The following is a 23,983-nucleotide window of genomic DNA, read 5'->3' as shown; positions in this document are numbered from 1 at the left end:
ACTTATCAATGAGTGCATACCAAGTGTGTTTTTCTATAATTCTGTTGAAGATGTTTACTGGCCCTTTACGTTGGGAGTCTTCCCTCTCTTCTATACCAATTATACTTAGGTTTGATCTTATCATTGCATCTTGGATTTCCTGGATATTTGGGGTTTGGAGCTTTTTGCATTTTGCATTTTCTTTGAAAGGTGTATCAATGTTTCCTATGGTGTCTTCTGCCCCTGAGATTCTCTCTACTATCTCTTGTATTCTGTTGGTTATGCTTGCAACTATGACTCCTGATCTTTTTCCTAGGTTTTCTATCTGCAGGTTTGTCTTCCTTTGTGATTTCTTTATTGTTTCTCTTTACATTTTTAGATGCTGGATGCTTTTGTTCAATTCCTTCACGTGTTTGTTTTTTCCTGTAATTCTTTAAGGGATTTTTTTGTGTTTTGTCTTTATGGGTTTCTACCTGTTTACTTGTATTCTCTATTTTTAAAAACAAGATATTTATGTACTTTGTAAAGTCCTCTATCATCAACATGAGATGTGATTTTTAAATCTGAATCTTGTTTTTCCAATGTTGGGGTGTCAAGGACTTGCTGTTTTGGGAGAACTGGGTTCTGATGATGTCAAATATTCTTGGTTTGTGTTGCTTATATTCTTGTGCTTCCCTCTCACCATTTGGTTATCTCTGGTATTACTCTATTTTGCTGTCTCTGACTAGATCTTGCTTGTCCCTTTTGGGGGCCTGTAAGCCTGTGATCTTATGTTTTCAGCACTCCTTGGAGAACAACTCTTTTTGGGTGGAATTTGAGTATGGAGATCTGTGGGACAGCCTTAGGTCTGGGGCACAGGTGGAGACTGGAAGGCTCCTATCCCTGGCTGTTCCTACGTTCCCGTGCCCTGTGTGCTCCTGGTGGGTCTTGGACTGTTATTGGTACATAAGTAGTGGTTTTACCTGTGCACTGAGGAGTGACATCACTCCTGGGAGACCAGATCTCTCCAGGCAGGTTTGGGTATGGAGGTTTGTGAGACAGTCTTAGCTCTTGGGCCCTGCCTTTTTCTTAATTTCATGGAATTTCCTAAATATCATGTGTATTTACTCAATTTTGTCATTATATTTCTGTATATTTAAGTATGGCTTTTTCAAATTTCTAGTTTCATCTTCTGCCTTGTTTAAAATATTAATAAGATTAATTTTAATGAATATATTTATTCAATACATTAGTTTCAAAACTATATTCAGCTACACAATCTAGTGCTCTAGCAAGTTATCATCTTTCCACTTTTGTTTAATAACCACTATTTTAACTCTACTATTTGTAAGTAATTAGAATCTCTGAATCACTAATATTTCTAGTGTTTTACAAATAATAATCTATGATCATGATTTTTTCCATTTTTAGATAACTCTGCTAAGATTTGCAAAATAACATGCATTCTGTATATAAATTAAAGTGTGCCTGATGACTTTCCTTAAAGGTAGGTTAATTTTCATGAATACTTAAGTCAATGATCTTAACCAGTCATGAAATGGTCCAACACTTTCTGGAATATGAATGTCTTTACTCTGTTCTTTCTTTTAAGTCACAGGAGTAATCCTTAGTGGGATTTCTTATAGTCTTCACTGAATACTGAGAGTTTACAAAATTCCACACCTTGGCAAACTAAAAAACTTGGTCGTCTATATACTTGCTTACATTATCTTTAGAATAAGACCATAGGAATTATTTGCCCACATCTTCAGGTACTAAACTATGCCTTCCTCTTTGAATCTTAAAATCTCCTCTGGAGCCTCTAAGACTCGGGGAACTAATCAAAAGCAATCACAATGTCTTTCAGTAATCTCTGTGTTACATCTCCTTGTCTCCTTTGGTTTCAGAATTTATAACTTTCTAGTCATTCTCCAACACCTTCAAAGAACTGGTTATGTGCCAACCTAGCCCTTATACCTATTTAGCAGAGTTACTCTGAAACAAAAAAAGTTTATTATGTCCCTGAGTACAGCTGAACTGAAACCTTAATGTCCCCTCAGTAACTTGGGCATCACTGAACATGGACAACAATATTGTTTCAGTCATCTAGTTTCAGGTTACTCTTGTTCTGTCTTTAATTATTTTTCTTTTACTACATTGTAACAGTAGTCTTCAATTTACAACTTTACCATTAAGCTACTAAAATGTCAGTTTATTAAGTATAACATTTTTAGGGTTTTTTTCAGTCTTTTTTAATTGGATTTTTTTACATTTCAAATGTTATTCCCATTCCCAAGTTTCCTGTCCATAAGCCCCCTAACCCAGTCCCTTCCCGGTTCTTCTATGAGGGTGTTCTCCCTTCCAAATTACACACCCTTCCCACCTCCCCACCCTGATATTACCCTACACTCTGGGGTGCAGCCTTGGTAGGACCAAGTTCTTCTCCTCCTACTCTTGACCAACAAGGCCATCCTCTGCTACATATGCAGCTGGAGACATGGGTTTGTTCATGTGTAGTCTTTGGGTAGTGGTTTAGATCCTGGGAGCTCTGGTTAGTTGGAACTGTTGTTCTTATGGGGTTGAAGTATCCTTCCTTATCTTTTTTGATAACTTTGGTTTAAAATTGTTTTTTGAACATTTTCTTGGAAAGTTTTTTCTAGCCTTTTACTCTGAGGTAGTGTCCGTCTTTGTCTCTGAGGTGTGTTTCCTGCAGGCAGCAAAGTGCTGGGTCCTCTTTATGTATCCAGTCTGTTAGAATATGTCTTTTTATTGAGGAATTGAGTCCATTGATGCTAAGTGATATTAAGTAATAGTGATTGTTATTTCCTGTTATTTTTGTGATTAGAGATGGAATTATGTTTGTGTGGCTCTCTTTTGGTTTCATTGCAAGGAAATTATGTTCTTGCTTTTCCTAGGGTTTAGTTTCCCTCCTTGTGTGGGTGTTTTCCATCTATTATCCTTCCTAAGGCTGGATTGTAAAAAGTTATTGTGTAAATTTGCTTTTGTCATGGAATATCTAGGTTTCTCCATCTATGTTAATTGAGGGTTTTGCTGGATATAGTAACCTTGACTGACATTTATGTTCTCTTAGTGTCTGTATGACATCTGCCCAGGATCTTCTGGCTTTCATTGTCTCTGGTTAGAAGTCTAGTGTAATTCTGATAGTTCTGCATATATATATTGCTTGCCCTTTTCCCCTTATTCCTTTTAATAGTCTTTCTTTGTTTTGTGAATTTGGTGTTTTGACTAACATGTGATGGGAGGAATTTCTTTTCTGGTCCAATCTATTTGGAGTTCTGCAGACTCCTTTTATGATTTGGGCATCTCTTTCCTTAAGTTAGGGAAATTTTCTTCTATAATTTTGTTGAAGATTTTTACTGCCCTTTTAATTTGGGAGTCTTGCTCTCTTCTATACCTTTAGGTTAGGTTACTTATTATCTTTAGGTTTGATATCCTAAGGATAATATTAGGATATTGTGTCCTAAATTTCCTCGAAGTTTTGTGTTAGGAGCCCTTTGCATTTTACATTATTTGTGACAGTTTTGTCAATGTTTTCTATGGTATCATTTGCCCCTGAGATCTATCTTCTATCTCTTTAATTCTCTTGTTAATACTTGCATCTGTGACACCTGATCTCTTTCTTAAGATTTCTATCTCCAGGGTTGTCTCCCTTTGTGCTTTCTTTACTGTTTCTACTTCCACTTTTTAAATACTGAATGGTTTTGTTTAATTCTTTCACTTGTTTGGTTGTGTTTTCCTATAATTCTTTAATAAATTTTTGTGTTTCTTCTTTAAGGGCTTCTACTTGTTTACCTACATTGTCCTGTGTTTTTTAAGGGGGTCATTTTGTCCTTCTTAAAGTCCTCTATCATCATCATGAGATGTGATTTTTAAATCCAAATCTTGCTTTTCTGGTGTGCTTGGATATCCAGTATTTGCTTTGGTGGGACAACGGGGCTCTGATGATATCAAGTAATCTTGGTTGCTTAGGTTCCTGCGCTTGTCTCTCACCATCAGGTTGTCTCTGGTGTTAGCTTGACTTGCTGTCTCTGACAGTGTCTTGCCCTCCAGTAAGCCTGTGTGTCAGTGTCCTGTAGACCTGATTTCTTTCTGCCGTATCTGGGTACAGTAAGCTGTAGTACAGGGTCAGCTCAGGCACAGGCAGAAACTGGAAGGGACCTGCCTCTGACTGCTTCTAGGTTTCTGTGCCCAGAGGGCACAAAGGGCATTAGACGGGTTCCTTTAGGGCCAGTAATATGAGCAGAAGTAGTTGTCTCCCCTGATCTCTTATGATTGTCTGTAATTCTGAGAATCCAGCTCTCTATCCCATGTGATATGGGTACAGGGAGCTGTGTGACCAGTTAAACTCCAGGAACAGGCAGTAAATGGAAGTGTTCTGTTCCAGACTGCTCCTGCCTTTGTGTGTCCTGAGGCCACCAGGTGGGTCACTTGGAGCAGAATAGTTGGTCTTACTTCTGCTCTCAGGTGTGTTGATTGCTCCTGACTTTCAGCTCTTGGGGCAGGCAGGAATTGGAAGTGTCCTGCTCCTGACTGATGCTAGGTTCTTGTGCCCAGAGGGCACAGAGGGCACTAGCCAGGTATGTGAGAAGAAGTAGTTGTCTTCTCTGAGCTCTCAGGATTATCTGCACCTCTTAGAGTCCAGATCTCTACCCACTGTACTTGTTTACCAAGATTTTTGTAATTATTATAATGTAGAGATTAATACAAATTATCCTCCCAAGCACAGTTCAGAATTTCATAGCTAACTACTAAATATTTAATATGACAATCTTCCATTTATATAATGTTTTTTCCATTAAAATAGTCAAATATGCATGAACTTTATTGCTACTCCAGGTATCTGTTGAAATATGAGCACAAGTAACCCTTAGCAAGTCAGAACATTTCAAACTGATCTGAACTGGGTTATTTAAAATCTGCTATCCCAAATCTACTTGAAGCATCCATAACTCAGCTAACTCAAGATATAATCACATAATGGGACTTTGCATCCCATATACTAAAGTAGTTCATTGAACAAAAATGGTGCATTGATGTCTACTGTGCAGAGAACTTCAGTGTTAATTTTTTGACTCTCAGCCAATTGGATGTGCTAAGTCTATCGTGAGAGAGAAATGAGAGATGTTCAAACAACTGCCTAGAGAAATTAATCCACAAGAGATTTCCTCTAATATGAGAATAAAAGCAAACTCTTATAAAAAATTGTTTCCAGTAAAAATGGAGGAAGGTGATAGTATTAGGTTATAAAAAAAGCTTAGCTTATTATACATATAATTGTACTGGATTCCTATTGAGTCCTATATGTTCCTACTCTTATAAAATAGGGATAGAAGTTTATGGGAATCAGTAAGATAGATCAACTCTTTAAATTGCATCTGTTCTGGTTTCCAACATGTTGATGCCATATTTAAATCAAACAAAACACTTTAGGGCTGAAAATTATTATCAATCTGTCACATCACAAAGCATGAAATAAAGGATGTTATGATGAAAGGAGCTACATATTAAGCATGTAAACAATTATAATACAAGATTATCTGAATGCAATGTAAGAAGGGTTTCTTTCTTCTCTGACACTTCTGCAATAAAATACTTACATTTTCCTAGCAACACATAGATATCCCAACTCAGACCTCCAACTTAGGGACTTATGGAACAGGATTCTTTTTTTCAGAAAACTGGAACATGTGTAGAAATATAATTAGTGATTTGTGTAATTGGAAGTAGACCTATGGGCCATGGGCACAAGTTATATGTATAATCGGAGAGTAACTCAGGCTGTTTGTTTTGGGGAGTACATTATTTTGCAAGCATAATGGCAAGAGGTGGATAGTAGTACCTCAAAGGAAATTCCAGTAAGGTGGACGCTGAGGCCTAGTATGCCATTCATCTCAAAATGTCCTAAACCTTTAAAAAATAGCTTTTTATATACCAGTGCAGATATGTTTATGCAGCTATATTTGTGAAGGAGTACATTCAAAATATATTACTATCATTCTGATCACTTTTAACAAATTAAAACTTACTTTTGTGAAACACCCAATTATTAATCATTGAAAGATGTTGTGTTATCATAATTAAAATAAATGACCTGAATAATGTATGAATATATGAATAGTTAATTGCTCAAACTGCAATGATATTATGAAATATGCACTCAATCTGTGCTTGAATTCAGGGGTATAGATCTAACTGCTTGATGCATTTTTCTATTCTTATGCAGTCATCTAAAAATTAATTATTGGCTCTCTTTGGAACAGGTAGACTTTTTAACTTTTAGGCTTAGTACTCCTGTTGACATCTTTCTTACTATATATTAATTTAAAATTAATAGGCAATTTACTAGAATACTAAAAGAAGTGTTCAAAGGAAAACAGAAATATGAAAAATTGTGAACTTATATTTGAAAAGGCCAACTCCACATTCTTATCTGATAAGCAATAAAAAGAAGCCAATAGGATCGCAATTTATAAATGTGAGACATTCCATTATTACAGTGAAGTTTAATGAAGGAGAGCAGCAAGTTTTAATTTGTAAATCATTACAATTCACCCACTCACTGTTACCTGGCCACTTATATTTATTCTTTATCCACTGCACTTCAAACTAAGTTTAAACTAAGTTTTTTACTTAATCTATAGTCGTTTTATTTTCCCTATATTCAATTAGTTAAAGCACTTACCATCAAAAGAGTTAGTGCAATCTAGCCTGTGTCTACTGTCATAACAAATCCACTCTCCAGACAATATGACAATACAATATGTGATAATATAATAGTATACATCCAAATGATCTGAATATAAATATAAACTAATAGCTTGTCCTAGATGGTTTAGACTTGTACCACAAAATGACATAAATATGTTAGCTTTAATGATAATCGTTTATTCATTACAGTTTGGTGGTAAGGAAGTCCAGGACTAAGACAGAAAAAGTAAAGTCAAGGTGATAGCAGATTCAGATGGCTTCTTAAGATTTAGTTCAACTATATATGTAAATATACATATCATGTGTGTGTGTGTATGGATGTTATATAGATAACTGTGAATGTACCCAAATATGTTTGTTTTTCATAATTCATATATTATCAAATGTATGTCACTGGTGGTATGATAAATACAAGACATAAAAGCATTAATTTCTAAAGTTCATGAAGAATTTATGATTTTTGTCACAAAAATTTTATATCAAGTATTTCTATAATACTTGATATAAGTATTATAGAAACTTGGCACATAATTCAACAAGTAAAGCACTTCCTATGGAAAGCACGAGGCATGGAATTTTGCTCTCAGATGTCATAAGAAAGCCAGATCAGTATATCAGTCCACCTATAATCCCAAAACATAGGACAATGAGGTAGAGAATCGCTGAAGAACGTTGACTGTCGAGACTAGTCGAAAAGATGAGTTCTAAAATCAGGAAGAGACTCTGTTGACTACATAAAATAAAGCATGAGCCAGTACCTTATATGACATGAACATCTGGCCCTGGCACACACACATGCACCTACACATGTAAAAACATGCACACATACATGATACCCACACTTTCATGTGTAAAATAATTATAGATTATAAATTACTGTGATCTAATTGCATTGTTTTGGAAAACTATATAGAGTTGTTTGAGTTTTAAATCTTTTAAGCATTTCCCTCATATTAACAATTGCTTATGAATAAAGAAAAATATTGACTGTAAAAGAGATACTCTAGTACAGATTTTAACATGGAATATAGGGATATAAAATATGATGAGACTATAATTGAGAAAATAGGCATGCTTTAAACATAACTTAAAGAAAAAACTATTTTTAAAGTAAGCACCTTGCAAAACAGGATTAGAAAATTTCAGGAAAAAAATCTCTTCAAAGAGAACTTGTACTCAGATGGAATCCTGCAAGGAACATACCTACGTAGACATGGTCGGAAATTCTGTGAAACTCTATTCAAAAGCATGTGGTATTTCAATACACACAATTCGGGAACCAAGATTAAAGCAAGGGGCACACAGAGTGTTTGGGCCCGACTGTAACATGCCTCAGTCCCCTGTCAAAGTGCTCAGGCTCTACCTAGACACAGTAACGATGCAAACAAGCCTTTTGGTGGGAGCTGACTTGGGCGAGCCAGTTTAAAAAATGATAGCAAATGTGGTTGCAGTGCTGTAACATAGTGTTTTGTTTTTCTTTGTAAGAGCCTAGATCCATTAGCAACCTTGTACAGCACACTTAGCATTTTCTTCCATTTATAGGAGAGGAAAATACATTTTATCACCTTTTCAAGCTTATGTATGGGGAAAAAACAGAATCAAGTTTGAAAATCCAAATTTCCTAACGACAGGTATGATAAGTCACATATCAAATTATTTTATTTTTTCCATCTTTATTAAATTGGGTATTTCTTACTTACATTTCAAATGTTATTCCCTTTCCCGGTTTCCATGCCAACATCCCCCTATCCCCCCCTCCCATTCTATATGGGTGTTCCCCTCCCAATCATCCCCCCCATTACCTCCCCCCCCAAGAATCAACATATAAGTAAGTGATTAAAATCTTTATAAAAGTCTCCTTGACCTCTTGGCTGTCTCAGCCTTGATTTGAGTTATGATATGTCTCAGAAGATGGAGGCGGGACTGTGGGTCACGATTGACAGTCACTGAACGCTCCTCATCATTATTCTTGTATTTGAGAATATAACTGCAGAGCGATAAGGGTATGCTGAGTAATATATGCCATAAAATATTACTCCTCCACTAGATTTTACTGCTTGCTCTAAAATATGCTGATATGCTCAGTATCTTACTTTTAATTTCCAAATAGCTTCCAGGGAATTTAGGGAGAGTAGATAATAAAAAGGTAAGGTAGCACATGAAAGAGGATGACATAGACATGTTAAAGGATATTTTTTAAATCCTTATATGAATATTTCCTGTTTCCAAGTTATTTCATCTAGTTTCTGACTCAGAAACAGGATGACAGAGATTCAAACTTAATAAAACATTTAAATTATAGTATTTGGCATGTAGCCATTTAAGAAGAGCTTTTGGGTTTTTTTTTTCCATCAAACTTTTTTTTGTGCTTTTCGACTTTCACACATATTTATGAGTCTATCCACCTCTATTCTTGACTTATAATGTCCAAATTATACCTAAATCTTACTCTTAAGTAGCCATTATGATTATTCACATATATTCTTCTGAGGTTTCTTTTCACTAACATAATGTTTAGTTTTTTGTTTTGTTTTGTATTTTACAATCTGACAGGATTTAGAATAACCTAGGAAACACTCTCCAGTGGTGTCTGTGATGATATTTCCAAAACAGTTTAATTGAGAAGGAAAAGCAAACCCAACCCGGAGTATGGGTGACCACATTCTGTGGACAGGAGTCCCAGAATAAGTACAAAAGTGTGGTTCTGAGTTCCATCGCACCACTGGGGTATGTGAACTACTGCAGAGGCAGACAAAATGTGGAATGGTAGACTGCATTTAACCCATATGCTGACATCTGGAGATAGACTGTGGGAAGCACTGATCCATCTCTCAGGTGGTAAGAGAATGCAGCCTAGGATGGGGGCCTCAGCCTTAGTGAGAAACAACACAGACAGAGGTCAAAGGTGGGTTCCCTGACTCTCAGACTTCCAGATGCAGCTGGAAATCTTGAAGAGGAGCAGGGAATGGAGAGGGCCTGCGATGAGAAGCCCAGGACAGGGAGGATGATGGCTTAGTTCAGAGGATGAAAGTATAGGAGTGAGGAGACACCTTCTGTTGGAGACTTGGGTGGCCAGCTCTGTAGATTAAGACTTTCTCCCATGGCGGTTCCAGATGAGAGACAGCCCTTGCTTGTCTATGTTATTTATTTGCTGTTCTTCATGGAAAATGGGTGCATACCCCTTCCAAGGGTGGAACAGAGATTAAATACCATTTGCAGGAAGGAATGTCTGGGAAGGGAAACTCATTGACTAAACTTTCAGGGCCCTCATTATCATGGAGAATTCAACTCTGTTCTGTGCTATGTGACCAATGATCACTTCTTTTGCGGGAAGTTATGGTCATGTGTTCCAGGCCAGGAATCTGGTCCAGAGTAAGGAAACTCCAACCTTCCTTAGGTGGGTGCCAGAGTTTCTGAATGACTCAACCTTATCAAGTTGCTGGCACCATCCACTGCATCACAACTCCTCCGTTTCATTTTTATAAAGGAGAGTTGTCATTGGAATGACTGTCACTTATGCTATTTGTAGTGAAAATTTTGGGTGGGATGAGGTGTAAACATCAAAATAAAGCAATAGATAAGCCAGAGGGGTAGTGAGGGGTGGAGTCTAGGAAGACAAAAGGTTATTGAACTAAGTAATTGTTCAGTAGACTGAAATTGAGAATGATGTACAGGGTTTATGAGGGTCTTAACATTGGTTATAAACAGCATTTAATTTATCTACATAGACATAATTTTTCCTTACTATCCTGTACGTTTTCCCAAGTTCAGTAGCCATTAGACTCTGGCAAAAGGTCCCAAGGCTGTCATGTGTGGGTCTCAGCATCTGCTGTTGGCTGTTTGTTCTACCAGGTAGGTCCCCTATCCCCACCTGTGTTAAGGTTAATGAGGACCAGCATTCACTTCTCTGTACTTCCTGTTTACAGACATTCAACATGACAAGCAACCTCACACGCCAGGCACCATGCCTGACCATCATAATAGTCATAATGGTCTGACTACATGCTCAGATGGTAAACCAAAATAAACACTTACTTCTCTAATTTTATTTTCTTGTTGTTGTATGCTTTCAGAACAGAAAGTAACGAATAGAGTTGAAAAACTTTCCTTTTCCTTGTTAGCTGCCTTTATAAAAAGTTATACATCTTCTCCCCACAGCTTCTGATGCTCCCTAAAGAAGAGTAGGTCACTGTGCATTGCTAATGCTACTGAATGACAAGAACAATAAACACTCATGTCACAGTTTAACCATTAATTTATAAACAACACAGAATAATATAATTATTACATTGCAATAAACTGTTTTGTTTTGTATTTTTTGCATTGTATGGTTTTTAGTTACATTTCAAATGTTATACCCTTTCTGGTTCCTCATTCATAGGCCCCCATCCTATCGCCCTTACTCCTTCTGTGAGGGTGTTTCCTCCCCAGCCATCCACCCATCCCCGCCCTGACATTCCCCTATACTGGGGGGTTGAGCCTTGGCAGGACCAAGGGCTTCTCCTCTCATTAGTACCCAATAAGGCCATTCTCTGCTGTTTTCTTATATTTGTCAAATAAAGAGCACCCTATTAGAATTTTGTGATGAATAGTTACAATATTATGTACTCAATTATATGGGAAAATTGTTATTGTAATATTAATATGGGATTAGAGTTGTAATATAGTTGAAAATTAGAAATCCCAATTTGGTATTACTATTGTCCCCGAAGATTTTTCCTTTACAAGTTGTAGATGTAATTCAACACATTTGTAAGTTGTATTTGTCCAGAAATGAACTTCCCTGAAAAGAATAAACAAACAAACAAACAAACAAACATAAAGTCACATACTGAATACATCTAAAATGAATCAAAATATTCATAAAAAACTAGCTTTGTTCTTATATACAAAATCTCTCCTACCACTTCTGGTTTAAATATCTACACTCTCTTTAGTCAAGGTCAATAACTGTCCAATAGTGCTGCAAAGGCGAGTTCCAGGTAGTCAATGTTTATAAATATAATCTAAAAGGTGCACAAGAGAATATGTGGATATTTTCAAAATTAGAAGATCTAGCAAAGCTACTCTATATGGGGCTTTACTTAGTTTCAATTTTTAATGTTCTATATGTGGAGCAAATAATTCAATCATCTAGCAAAAAGGCATCAGTTTATATCCATTAACACAAAATCTATATTCTTGAACGTTAGTGTTTTACAAATGCTATGTATTTTAAATAGTTATTCACATACCACCTTCAACTGAAAAGCAGAACAACATAAAATGTTTTTGTTATTGAGTTGATTTGAATGTTAAGAGTCTAACATTTATCTGCCCCCCCTCCACTAGCATTTGATAACAAATAAAATACTGTCAAACTTTAAGATACCGTACATGGATAATTCTTTAATTTGAATGTCATCTTTCTAATTATTATAACCATTTGTAATTTAAAAGGTAGAATTTTAGAGTTTGGTTTAATGTGTACTTTATATTATAACAGTGTTAACTCATAAAATAACTTAGAATGTCAATTAGCATTCTGTAGTTAGATCATCTTTAAATGTATTCAAAAACCTCATAAAAAAGAGAATAAAGTCAAGACTAGCTTAAAGCCTAAAAACAATATTTTAAATAAAATTATTAAATACTAGTGTAATAAATATATATCTAAAATATATATTTTAATAAACATAAATATATTTTTTCTGAATCCACAGAAAATAGTGGGCTACACACAATCCTTAACGGCTTCTTTAAAAAAGAATGTATTTATATACATGTGTACAAACACATACTGTGTAAGTGCCTGCATATATATGTACATATGTGGATGAAGTCTTTTACTTATTACTAACTTCATTTTGATATTGTTACTAAAATATTATATGTTGGTACATTAATTGTATAATTTCTTACCTGGATCTTCAAACCAATGTTGACATTAGTTGGTTAGTCCCATCTGTCAGATACAAAAAAGCTGGGAAGACCCTCAGTCAAATCTAGAAGTCTTAAGTTCATCTAGGACAGTGTATTTGCTGTATTTAATTGATACATTCCTTGACTGGCAACTACATGTAATAGGTTCTTAATGATATATGGGCCTCTCAAGAGATCCTCAATAAGATTAGGGTGAGTTCAAAACGTTACCTCCAGTGCTATCAGCTTTCAGAACAAGAAATGAACCTCTGAGGAAAGCAAGTTAGCTTTACAGGCAGAATATTTAGGAGATAAATATTATGTCATTGCATTGTAATCTAGGTAGCATAGCTTGTTCATTAACTTTAAAATAGAGTTTAATTTCATAATTCCAAGGCATAAAAAATAAAGGACACAGCCATGGTTTATTTGGAAGAATTAAGGAATCAATAGCTGTGGATGTATTTTGACTTCGCCAGCAATATGATAGGAGAACTTGTAAGCTATGGAAATGTTGAGCCATAATTTATATTAATATTCCATTTAGTCTATCTCATTTAGGGGAACACAAGTTACCTACAACTTCCATTGTTTCAAACAATTAACAAGCCTTTTCTTGCTTTGATTTGACTTGTCAAGCTGTGGAAGCTCCCCATGACTATCCTAACAAACTCTTCACTCCTCTTCTAGTCGTTTCCACTAAATTTCTGTTGATCCTGCCCCCTCTGCATCATGAATGGAAAAGGACACAAATGTGCAGGTTGATATACTCTCCCTTTTTTCTCCTTACAGAATTTTATCTAAATTATGATTTATAAAGTTACAGATTTACAAATAAACAGAGTGCTCATTCAGATTCCCATATCCAGAGCACACCGGCAATCAATATCCAAAGTACAAACGGCTTCTTTTGCATGATATCTGAAAACCATAGCATGTTGAACACATACTTTCTGAGCTTATCGTAAATCATCATCCTTTCAGTAGTTCAGAATAAAAACATTGGAGCTGTCCTGTGTTCCTCATTTCAGAAAAGCCAAATAATCTCTCAGCAAAAGAGTATGATTCTACATTAATCTGTATCCCCAATCCAGCCACTTTATGTCATTTGCATATTATCAACACTGGTCTCAACTAGTAAAAGGTTTGCCTACATTATGCATTCGTACCTTCTCACTAGGAAGTCAGTGCTTTCTGCTCAGTGGCCAGACATCCCTAAAGTAGAATTTCGATCCTGTCATTCGTCCGCTCTCTACCTCCCAACAGCTATATGTCATTCACAGTAGAAGTCCACGCTGTTTCCCTGTTATTCATGAATTACTTATCTTTATGGGCTTCTCTTGCTTTTCCTACTCTTCTCTCAAGTACAATCAGTAATGATTATACTTTCATATATCTGGAAAAAAATTAATTAATGACCAGTATAAACAAATGTTTAGAATAGAGAATGAGAAAACTGAGTTTTCTGTTTTTATGAAAGTAAAATTCTGAGGATATTCTTAAATGAACATTTAAGATATACATAAGAATTTTATTTAGTTCTTCCTGTGCTATTTATGTTCCCCAAAAGAGCATGTATGAAGTGAGGGGGCTAAAGATATCACTCTGTGGTTAAAAATACTTTTGTTGTTTTAGAGAACTTGGGTTTGTTTTCCAGCATGCACATTTGTGGTTCTATAATATCAGCAATTTCAGATTCAGAGTGACTCCCTCCTTGCACTAGGAATGCACAAAGTATACATACATGTACGCAGGCAAAATACACACATAAAACTAACATACCTTTTTAAAAGACCACAGAGGATTTTACTATTTTTCTTTCTGATCAAGACAATTCAGGAAAGATTCTTAGTACTCGGAAGAATGAGAGGAATGGGAAGAAAAGCAGAATGAGGAAAGATGAAGAAGAAATAAATGGTGATGGGGAGAAAGAGAAGACAAAGGAATTAAGATGGAGGATGATAGAAAAGAGGAAAGAATATGGCTTTTAATAAGATATAATATGCTAATAAATAGAAAAATTTTGTGCAGATTTGAATATTTCAAATCTATGAAGGAGCATTGAAGGATGCATGAGAGTCACATAGGTCTCTTAAGTATGTATAAAACCACATACCTACTCAACTAAATTGCCAAGAATGTTAAATATCATGAAAAATTTAAATATTAATATCTACTAGAATCCTTTTAAGTTCATTTAAATAAATCTTACCTCTTATGATTGTCATAGCAACTAACATATTCTGAAATACTTTATCTACAAACAGGAAAGTTGAGAATAGTTTGGCAATGTACTTATAAATGATTTTAATTCGGAACTCCTTATACACTGGTCATTCATATGCAAATTTATAACTACAGATAGAATTGTTTTCTTTGTGTTGGAGAGAGAAAGCAATCATGTCTTGGCATACCTGCAGATTATTAATTAATTTCACATTCACCAGTATTAAAATAGTTTATTACTCATGATTGAATGTGGTAATGAAAAATAACTGCTTGTCACAGGCAAATATTATCAGAAGTGCAAAAGGGCAATGAGAGTCACACAACTCAAAATGTAATCCATTTGTCATTTCATTGAAGAACCAATAAAGCTGGAGACATAGAGTAGTATAGCAAAATCACTCTGATTCCTCACTGGAGAAAAAGATAAATAGTGAGAAAAACAATGTTCCTATTTGGCATTATTTGTTATTAGTTCAAAAAATTGTAATACCTAACATCTCTAGAAACAGGACTATTTCCCATTTGTGGAAATAGAAGAAAGTTAGATTTATAAAAAGTCATATATTCTGATAAAATATACTGTGGGAATTAGTTCAGGCCGTAGGATAAATTGATCACATAAATCTCTAGCAAAATATATTAATAGCCACAGTAAAATCCAATAACACAAAATTAGCATCCTTATGCCTGAGGACATATTCGACCTCCTCTACAGATCTCAGCTTCCAGAACACATTTAAGCTCTGTTCTTTTCTCTCCTAAGAAGTATTTTGTTTTTAGGGCAACAAACATATTTTTGCTTTTTAAATAAAGAATCTTTAAAAAACAAAACATTTTGAATGAGAAATATACAAACTTGTTTTAACATTTTGAAGTACATAAGGAGAAAAACCTACTTTGTCTTGTCCTTAATTGTGCATATCTTCCCAGATGAAGCATCTTTAATTCTTAGTAAGATACTGACCAAAGACCAATTAGATGACTCCACTGAATTCTATTACTAAAAACTCATGAGATTGTGGGGCTTAAGTGAAGAAGTGGGTAATTATAGGATTATACAGAGTTGCATCACAATAAAGCCCACCCTATTATAGGTGATGACTCAAAATGATGCTCTATGTCTCCAGCTTTCAGGGTACCCCACTTAAGAGTCTCTTCTCCTCTAGGAAGTACTCACCTCTAATATGAACTTTAAAAGGGAGCTTTTGAGATTCTTGTAACATTATGAATGTCCTGAGTCCTGTATGTATTTGATGAACCTCACAAGACACATTTGTTTTCTCAAGTCTCAAAAGTATGTTCTCTCCCTCAAGGAAAGAATGTTTCAACATGTCAGAGACAGAGGTTTTATACATACTTTAGAGACCTATGTCCTTCCCTCTCCTCTGACTCTGACATTCTTTCTATCTCTTATCCCATTAAATTTTCTGAGTATTGGAGGTGACAGTGCAGATATATCACCCTTTTCCTCTATCTATGGTTCAATATTTAGGTCACAGCAATGGTCACTTATACTCAGAAGCTTGACTGTCTATCAATTTTCACAATACCCATTACTCTTGATTTTAAAGAACTTTTCAGACAGCATCAATATTCTATAGACACATTAATATCTCAAATAAAGTTGAATAGGCATATCACATCCATTTACAAAGCAATTGTAATTCCTTCCTTCAAATGACCTATGACATCCAAGGCACAGGTATTTGCTTTCGATTCCAGTGCCAAGTATAAGTTCACATACAGCAGACCTTTTATCCAACCCAGAAGTAACAGACTGTATGAATGACAACCATGTTACTATTGTACTAACAGAAATATCTTATCTGACATGTCAGTACTCTAATATGTGCATACTCCAAAACAAAGCAAGATTATTGATGACAATTTTCTTCCAACAGACTCTTGGCACTGTCAACACAGAGGTGGGTCTCTGACTCTGTTCTAACTAGTTCTGAAGTCAAAGTGTTTGGTGTTTTCAGCAGTAAGAACTTACTATCTACTTGTAGAATGTATCTGACACCAGTAGTGCAGGGAGTCAAAGAAATCTTGAGTGAGATGTATAAGGAGTAGATGAAATCTGAATGAATACGTATTATTAGGAAAGACCAATATCCCAGACTCAGGTGAATTATGAAGCCAAAGACAGCAGAGCCCTCCAATGGTGGAAGTACGAGTGTTTAGAAATGATTGACCAACCAGTCTAGTAAATGCAGAAACTAGCAACTGTAACCTCTTTTCCCTCAATAACTCCCAACAACCTGAGGGTGCTTCCCAGTGCAGACTCATATCCAGACTTGCTAATTCCTCCTCTTGTACGTTAATGGGCTGAGGTTCGTAGTCATTTAATAGCTGTTGCTGCTCCATCCGGGCAAGCATGGCCCACACCATCCCAGCTTCTCTGAACACGTATCCGTGTGCTTGTCCTTTCTTCATTTCTTCTTTACCCCAGTCAGGTTTCCAGAACATGGCTTCAGTAAAAATAGCCTTTTTAGTTTGTGGGTTCCCTGGCCAGCCAGTAGGAAAAGGTAAGCAACCCCTAAAATCATCCATTTTACAGATTGGGGAAATGCCTTATTCCATCCAGCCTCCATGAATTCACTGAAACTCTGATTGTTTTTTTACTATTCCTGAAGAACATCTTCTTAATCTGTAATTCTCATAGGAATTATCATTGTACCATCCTCATAATGAAACCTTTATATAGCAAGGGAGGATCCCTAATGGCATACTGCTATCTCTTCCAACAAAATGCCAATAGGTTTTCAGATTCAACAGATAGTGTGAGGTACAAAAAGAAGTATCACTAAGCTCTAATACAGTTAAAAAAATCACATTACTTTTTTCAATTGCTATGTTTAAAGAGGAATGTTGGCTACAGTGGTACTGATACCCTACCGCCTTTCAGCTTTCTATTATAATCTGCTGTTGTTTTCTAGTAGTCAACCCACTTCTCCATTATGGAACAACTACTATTATTTTCTGCTGTGCGTAGTCCAATCCAAAGAAGGATAATAAATCTGATTTTTTGCTGTTGGGCTAAAGTGAGAGCATTGTTTTCACCTGCTGTTATCTTTGACTCTTTAAAACTTCCTGGGTCTGATAAGTTCTAGGCTAACTCTGAAACTGCTAACTTAAAACAACCACACAACACACTAAACAGTTTGAGGCTTTGCAACAATCTATAGTTTCTTGTAAGAGACAAATCTATCCAACGGTCAAGATTACAAGATGCATCTTTTGAGTTTCCTACTCAAAAGGCAGGCAGCTGCACTGAAAAACCTTACTCCCCTGGCAATTAGTCACTCTTAACATGAACTTGGGGGAAGGAAAGTGGAAGATAATTGTGAGCATTGTGGCTTTGTGAATCTTAAAAGATTTATTAGTTTCTGAGTGCTGGAAGCGTCTCTCTCTCTATTCCAGATAGAAATGTTTAGATTATAAGAAATGAAACACTACCAATTATCCTTTTCTCTTCCCTGCTCTCACTAAACCAGCCAGGAAGTAGAGGGGCCCATGGTCTATGGGAACAACTCTAGCTGAAACTACTAGCAAGGATTCCAAAGTGGCTACTTCCTGTAGTCATGACTCCCAGTGGGAAGATAAGGACAGCAACAACCCACTAAACCTTCTATCCAAATATTCCTGACCTACAAAATGTTCAGGGACAAAGACAGAGACTGAGAGAATTACCAACCAATGACTGCTCCAAGTTGAGATCCATCCCATGGTCAAGAACCAATACCTGACAGTGTTAATGATACTCTGCTAAGCTTGCAGACAGAACCTAGAATAACTGTCCTGTGACAGGCTCCACCCAGCAGACAAGGACTCATAGCCAAAGATTAGATGGAGCTCAGGAATTCTTATAGAAGAGATGGGAGAAGAACTGAGGGGCCCAAAAAGGACAGTGACTACACCAGAAGACCAATAGAGTCTACTAACCTACAACCCTATAGTGCATTATGCAGTGGCTTAAACTTAGCAGTTTCTTTTTTTCTAATTAACATTGAAATTTAATATTTCTTATCTATCTAACTATGCATATTATATAGCAACATAAATTTCTAAATGAAAGGCTAAACAGTGGAAAAAGTATTTATCAGAAGCCATTAAGGAAATAGGTCTTATCATGGAAGAGTACTGGGAGTCTCAGACTGATTATGGAGAGAAATTCCAGAATGATTGATGTGCATAGGTAGTACCTATTTCAGAGTAGAGTCATGCTACATATGATTAAAGAAAATAGATACATATAGATTGACAGAGAAATAATAGATACATGAATAGAAAACTTGATGTAAGTGACAATTTGATTACAAATTTAATAGTTCTTTCAGAGGTGAAAGAAATTAAACAATTACAAAGTAAATTAACTGAAATAATGGAACAAATACTAATTAAAGAGGAAATAGAAGCTTTTCAATGAAAGTTTCATAGTTATTTTGTGGGGCACATCATATAATATTTATATATTCACAATCATGTAAATACAAAATAATTATAATACTTTAACATAAACATTGATACATTATATTAAGAGTTCAGTAAAGACATGTGTGTATGTGTGTTAGAGAAAAATATACATAGAGAAAATATGTTTAGCAGATTGTTAGAATATAGTCAAGGGTTAACTAAAATAATAATAAAAATCTGTAAACTCAGTCAAGCCTAAAACTTATCAAACAGCAGCATTTTATAAACTTCTATGAGATTAAAAAGGTAGAAACTATTTTCTACTTTTCCCTCTTTTTGGCATTATTCTTGTTTAAAATGGGTATTTTTTAATTTCCATTTCAAATGTTATCTCCTTCCCTGGTTTCCCAGCCATAGTCCCCTGATCAATCCCCCTCCTGCTTCTTCTGTGAGGGTGTTCCCTCCCACCACCCATTCTGTCCTGCCTCTCCACCTAGACATTCCTCTACACTGGGGGGTCCAGCCTTGGCAGGATGAAGGGCTTCTCCTCCCATTGGTGCCCAACAAGGCCATCCTCTGCAACATATGTAGCTGGAGCCATGGGTCTGTCCATGTGTACTCTTTGGATGGTGGTTTAGTCCCTGAGAACTCTGGTTGATTGGTATTGTTATACTTATGTGGTTGCAAATCCCTCCAGCTCCTTCAATCCTTTCTCTAACTCCTCCAATGGGAATCATGTTCTCCATTCAAGGGTTGGCTCTGAGCATCCGCCTCTGCATTTACAATGCTCTGCCAAAACCTCTCAGGAGACAGCTATATCACGCTCCTGTCAGTATGCACTTCTTGGAATACCAAATAGTCTCTAGGTTTGGTGACTGTTAGTATATGGGCTGGATACCCATGTGGGTCAGACACTGAATGGCCATTCCTCAGTCTCTGTTCAAAACTTTGTCTCCATATCTCCACCCATGAATATTTTTGTTCCCCTTCTAAGAAGAATTGAAACATCCACACTTCATCCTTTTTCTTGAGCTTCATGTGGTCTGTGGATAGTATCTTGGGTAATCCAAGCTTTTGAGCTAATATTTACTTATCAGTGACTGTATACCATATGTGCTTTTATGTGAATGACTTACCTTAATCAGGATGATATTTTCTAGGTCCATTCATTTGACTATGAATTTCATGAAGTCATTTTCTTATCAGCTGAGTAGAACTCCATTTTGCAAATGTATCATATTTTCTGTATCCATTCCTTGGTTGAGGAATCTGGGATCTGGGTTCTTTCTAGTATCTAGTTATTATAAATAAGTTTACTATAAACATAGTGGACCATGTGTCCTTATTATATATTAGAGCATCCTTTGGGCATATGCCCAGAAATGGTATTGCTGGGTCCTCAGGTAGTATTATGTCCAATTTTCTCAAGAATCTCCAGACTGATTTCCAGAGTGGTTGTAATAGCTTTCAATCCCATCAACAAGGGAGAAGTGTTCCTCTTTCTCCACATCCTTGCCAGCATCTGTTGTCACCTGAGCTTTTGATCTTAGCCATTCTGACTGGTGTGAGGTGGAATATCAGAGTTGTTTTGATTTGCATTTAGCTGATGACTAAGGATGTTGAATATTTCTTTAGGTAGTTCTCAGCCATTTGATACTCCTCACTTGAGAATACTTTGTTTAGCTTGTACCACATTTTTAATAGGGTTATTTAGTTCTCTTGAGTCTAACTTCTTGAGTTCCTTATATATATTAGATATTAGCTCTCTATCAGATTTAGGGTTAATAAAGATCTTTCCCCAATCTGTTTGTTGCCATTTTGTCCTAATGACAGTGTCCTTTGCCTTACAATAGCTTTGCAATGTTATGAAGTCCCATTAGTCAATTCTTGACCTTAGAGCATAAGCCATTGATGTTCTATTCACAAAATATTCCACAGTGCCCATGTGTTCAAGGCTCTTCCCTAATCTTTCTTCTACAAAACCAGGAGCTGGTTCTTTAAGAAAATCAACAATAGAAAAACCCTTAGCCAGACTAATCAGGGGGCACACAGAGTGTATCCAAATTAACAAAATCAGAAATGAAAATGGAGACATAACAGCAGCATCTGAGGAAATTCAAAAATCATCAGACCCTATTACAAAGCCTATACTCAACAAAACTGGAAAATCTAGATGAAATGGACAAATATATGTATATATCAAGTACCAAAGTTAAATCTAAATAGTCTGTAACTCCTAAGGAAATAGAAGCAGTCCTTAAAAGTTTCCCAACCCCCCCCAAAAAAGCTCAGTTGGATTTAGTGCAGAATTCTATCAAACTTTCATAGAAAACCTAATACCAATACTGCCCAAACTATTCCACAAATTTAAACAGAAGGAACACTACCCATTTCCTTCTATGAATCCACAAATATGCTTATACCTAAACCACACAAAGAACCAACAGAGTAAGAGAACTTCAAACCAATTTCCCTTATGACTATCGATGCAAAATACTCAATAAAATTCTCACAAACAGAATACAAGAATACATCAAAACAATCACCCATCATGATGGATGAAGTAGGCTTCATACCAGGGATGCAGGAATAGTTCAATATATGGAAATCCATCAACATAATCCACTGTATAAACAAATTCAAAGAAAAAAAATGCATGATCACTTCATTAGATGCTGAGAGAGCATTTGACAAAATTCAACACCCCTTCAGTTTAAAAGTCTTGGAAAGATCAGCAATTGAAGGCCTATACCTAAACATAGTGAAAGCAATATATAGCAAACCAGTAGCCAACATCAAACTAAATGGAGAGAAACTTGAAGCAATCCAACTAAAATCAGAGACTAGACAAGGCTGCCCAATCTCTCCCTATCTGTTCAATAAAGTACCTGAAGTCCTAACCAGAGCAATCAGACAACAAAGGGAGGTCAAAGGGATACAAATTGGGAAGTGAGAAGTCAAAATATCACTATTTGTGGATGATAAGATAGTATACTTAAATGATCCCAAAAGTTCTACCAGAGAACTTCTAAGCCTGATAAACAATTTCAGGAAAGTAGCTGGATATAAAGACAACTTAAACAAATCAGCAGCCTTCCTATACACAAAAGATAAATAGACTGAGAAAGAAATTAGGGAAAGGACATCCTTCACAAAAGTCACAACCAATATAAAATACTTTGGTGTTACTCTAACCAAGCAATTGAAAGATCTGTATAACAAGAACTTCAAGTCTCTGAAGATCTCAAGAGATGGAAAGATCTCCCATGCTTATGGATTGTCAGGATTAATATAGTAAAAATGTCCATCTTGACAAAAGTAATCTACCGGTTCAATGCAATCCCCATCAAAATTCCTACTCAATTCTTCATAGAAGAACAAAAAAACCCATGACAGTGAAACTATTCTCAACAATAAAAGAACTTCTGGGTTTATCACCATACCTGACCTTAAGCTGCATTACAGAGCAATAGTGATAAAAACTGTACAATATTGGTGCAGCAACAGGAATAGAATTGGAATAGAATTGAAGACCCAGAAATTATCCCACATACCTATGGCCACTTGATATTTGACAAAGGAGTTAAAGTCATCCAATGCAAAAAAGATTGCATTTTTAGTAAATGGTGCTGGTTCAACTGAAGGTCAGCAGTAGAAGAATGCAATTGACCCATTCTTATTGCCCTGTACAAAGTTCAAGTCTAAGTGGATCAATTTAGTAGTTTCTTGAATTACCAACCAAAGACTGAGCTTGGGCTGGACTTAGCTCCTCTGTACATGCTAGGCAGATGAGTAGCTTGTTCATCAGGCAGGTACCCCCTTCAACTGAAACAGGGGCTGTCCCTGAGCCTGTTGCTGTCTGCCTGAGGAAGCAGTGCCACAAAATGGGCCTCCTTCTCTAGCTTCAGTGGGAGAGGATATACCTAGTCCCACAATGACTTGATGGAGTGGTAGTAGGGGTAACACCCAGAGGAGGGCCTCCCTTCTCAAAATAGGGTTAGGGCTTCCATGAGCAAGCACTGAGAAGAGAAGAAGAGCTGATATAAAATTAATAAATAAATATAAATAATCATTTTTAAAAAGAATAAATGAAATAATGTTATATTTATTCATGCAGTAACGGTGCTATGTCCATTTCCATTGAGAAATAGCATATTGAAAATATCTTAAATTCTATGAAGCAATATAATATAAATCTATATCATTTATTTATAAAGAAACATATCAGATGGGGATTTTGTAGTGGGTATTGACCAATCCTACATTATTAACTGGTCTAAAATGTAGGTTTGAATAATAGAACATTGATGTTTTTCTACAATACTCATTTCGCTAAATTTTAAAGCACACAATCTGCTTCCAAGTAAGTAAATTTATTCTGCTAAGCAAATATTTTAGTTTCTTATTATCATAATATGGTTAGTTTATTATTGAAAAGGCGATCTAAGTTGTTAAATAGCCCATGTTCAGGATGCTCTGCAGGAAAAATCCACGCTATTTTTATTCTGAAATGAGAGCAGAATACATGTTTTCTCACATTATTGAATTGGGGTTATATCGGTCCTTACGATGCATACAAATGAAATACATACAAGTTCTCAGAAAGCACAAAGTGAAATACTGTGATATAAAAATATTTAATTGTTAGGAGTACCATGTACAATAAAAATAATTGAGGAAAAAACTTCTTTTGTTAGTGTCTACATCTTTCTTTTGTGATACTGAATTATTATTTTGACCAACTGTCTGA

This window comes from Rattus norvegicus, chromosome 16 (assembly GCF_036323735.1).
Source record: "Rattus norvegicus strain BN/NHsdMcwi chromosome 16, GRCr8, whole genome shotgun sequence".
NCBI lineage: Eukaryota > Metazoa > Chordata > Mammalia > Rodentia > Muridae > Rattus > Rattus norvegicus.
This window is presented reverse-complemented; position numbering follows the sequence as displayed.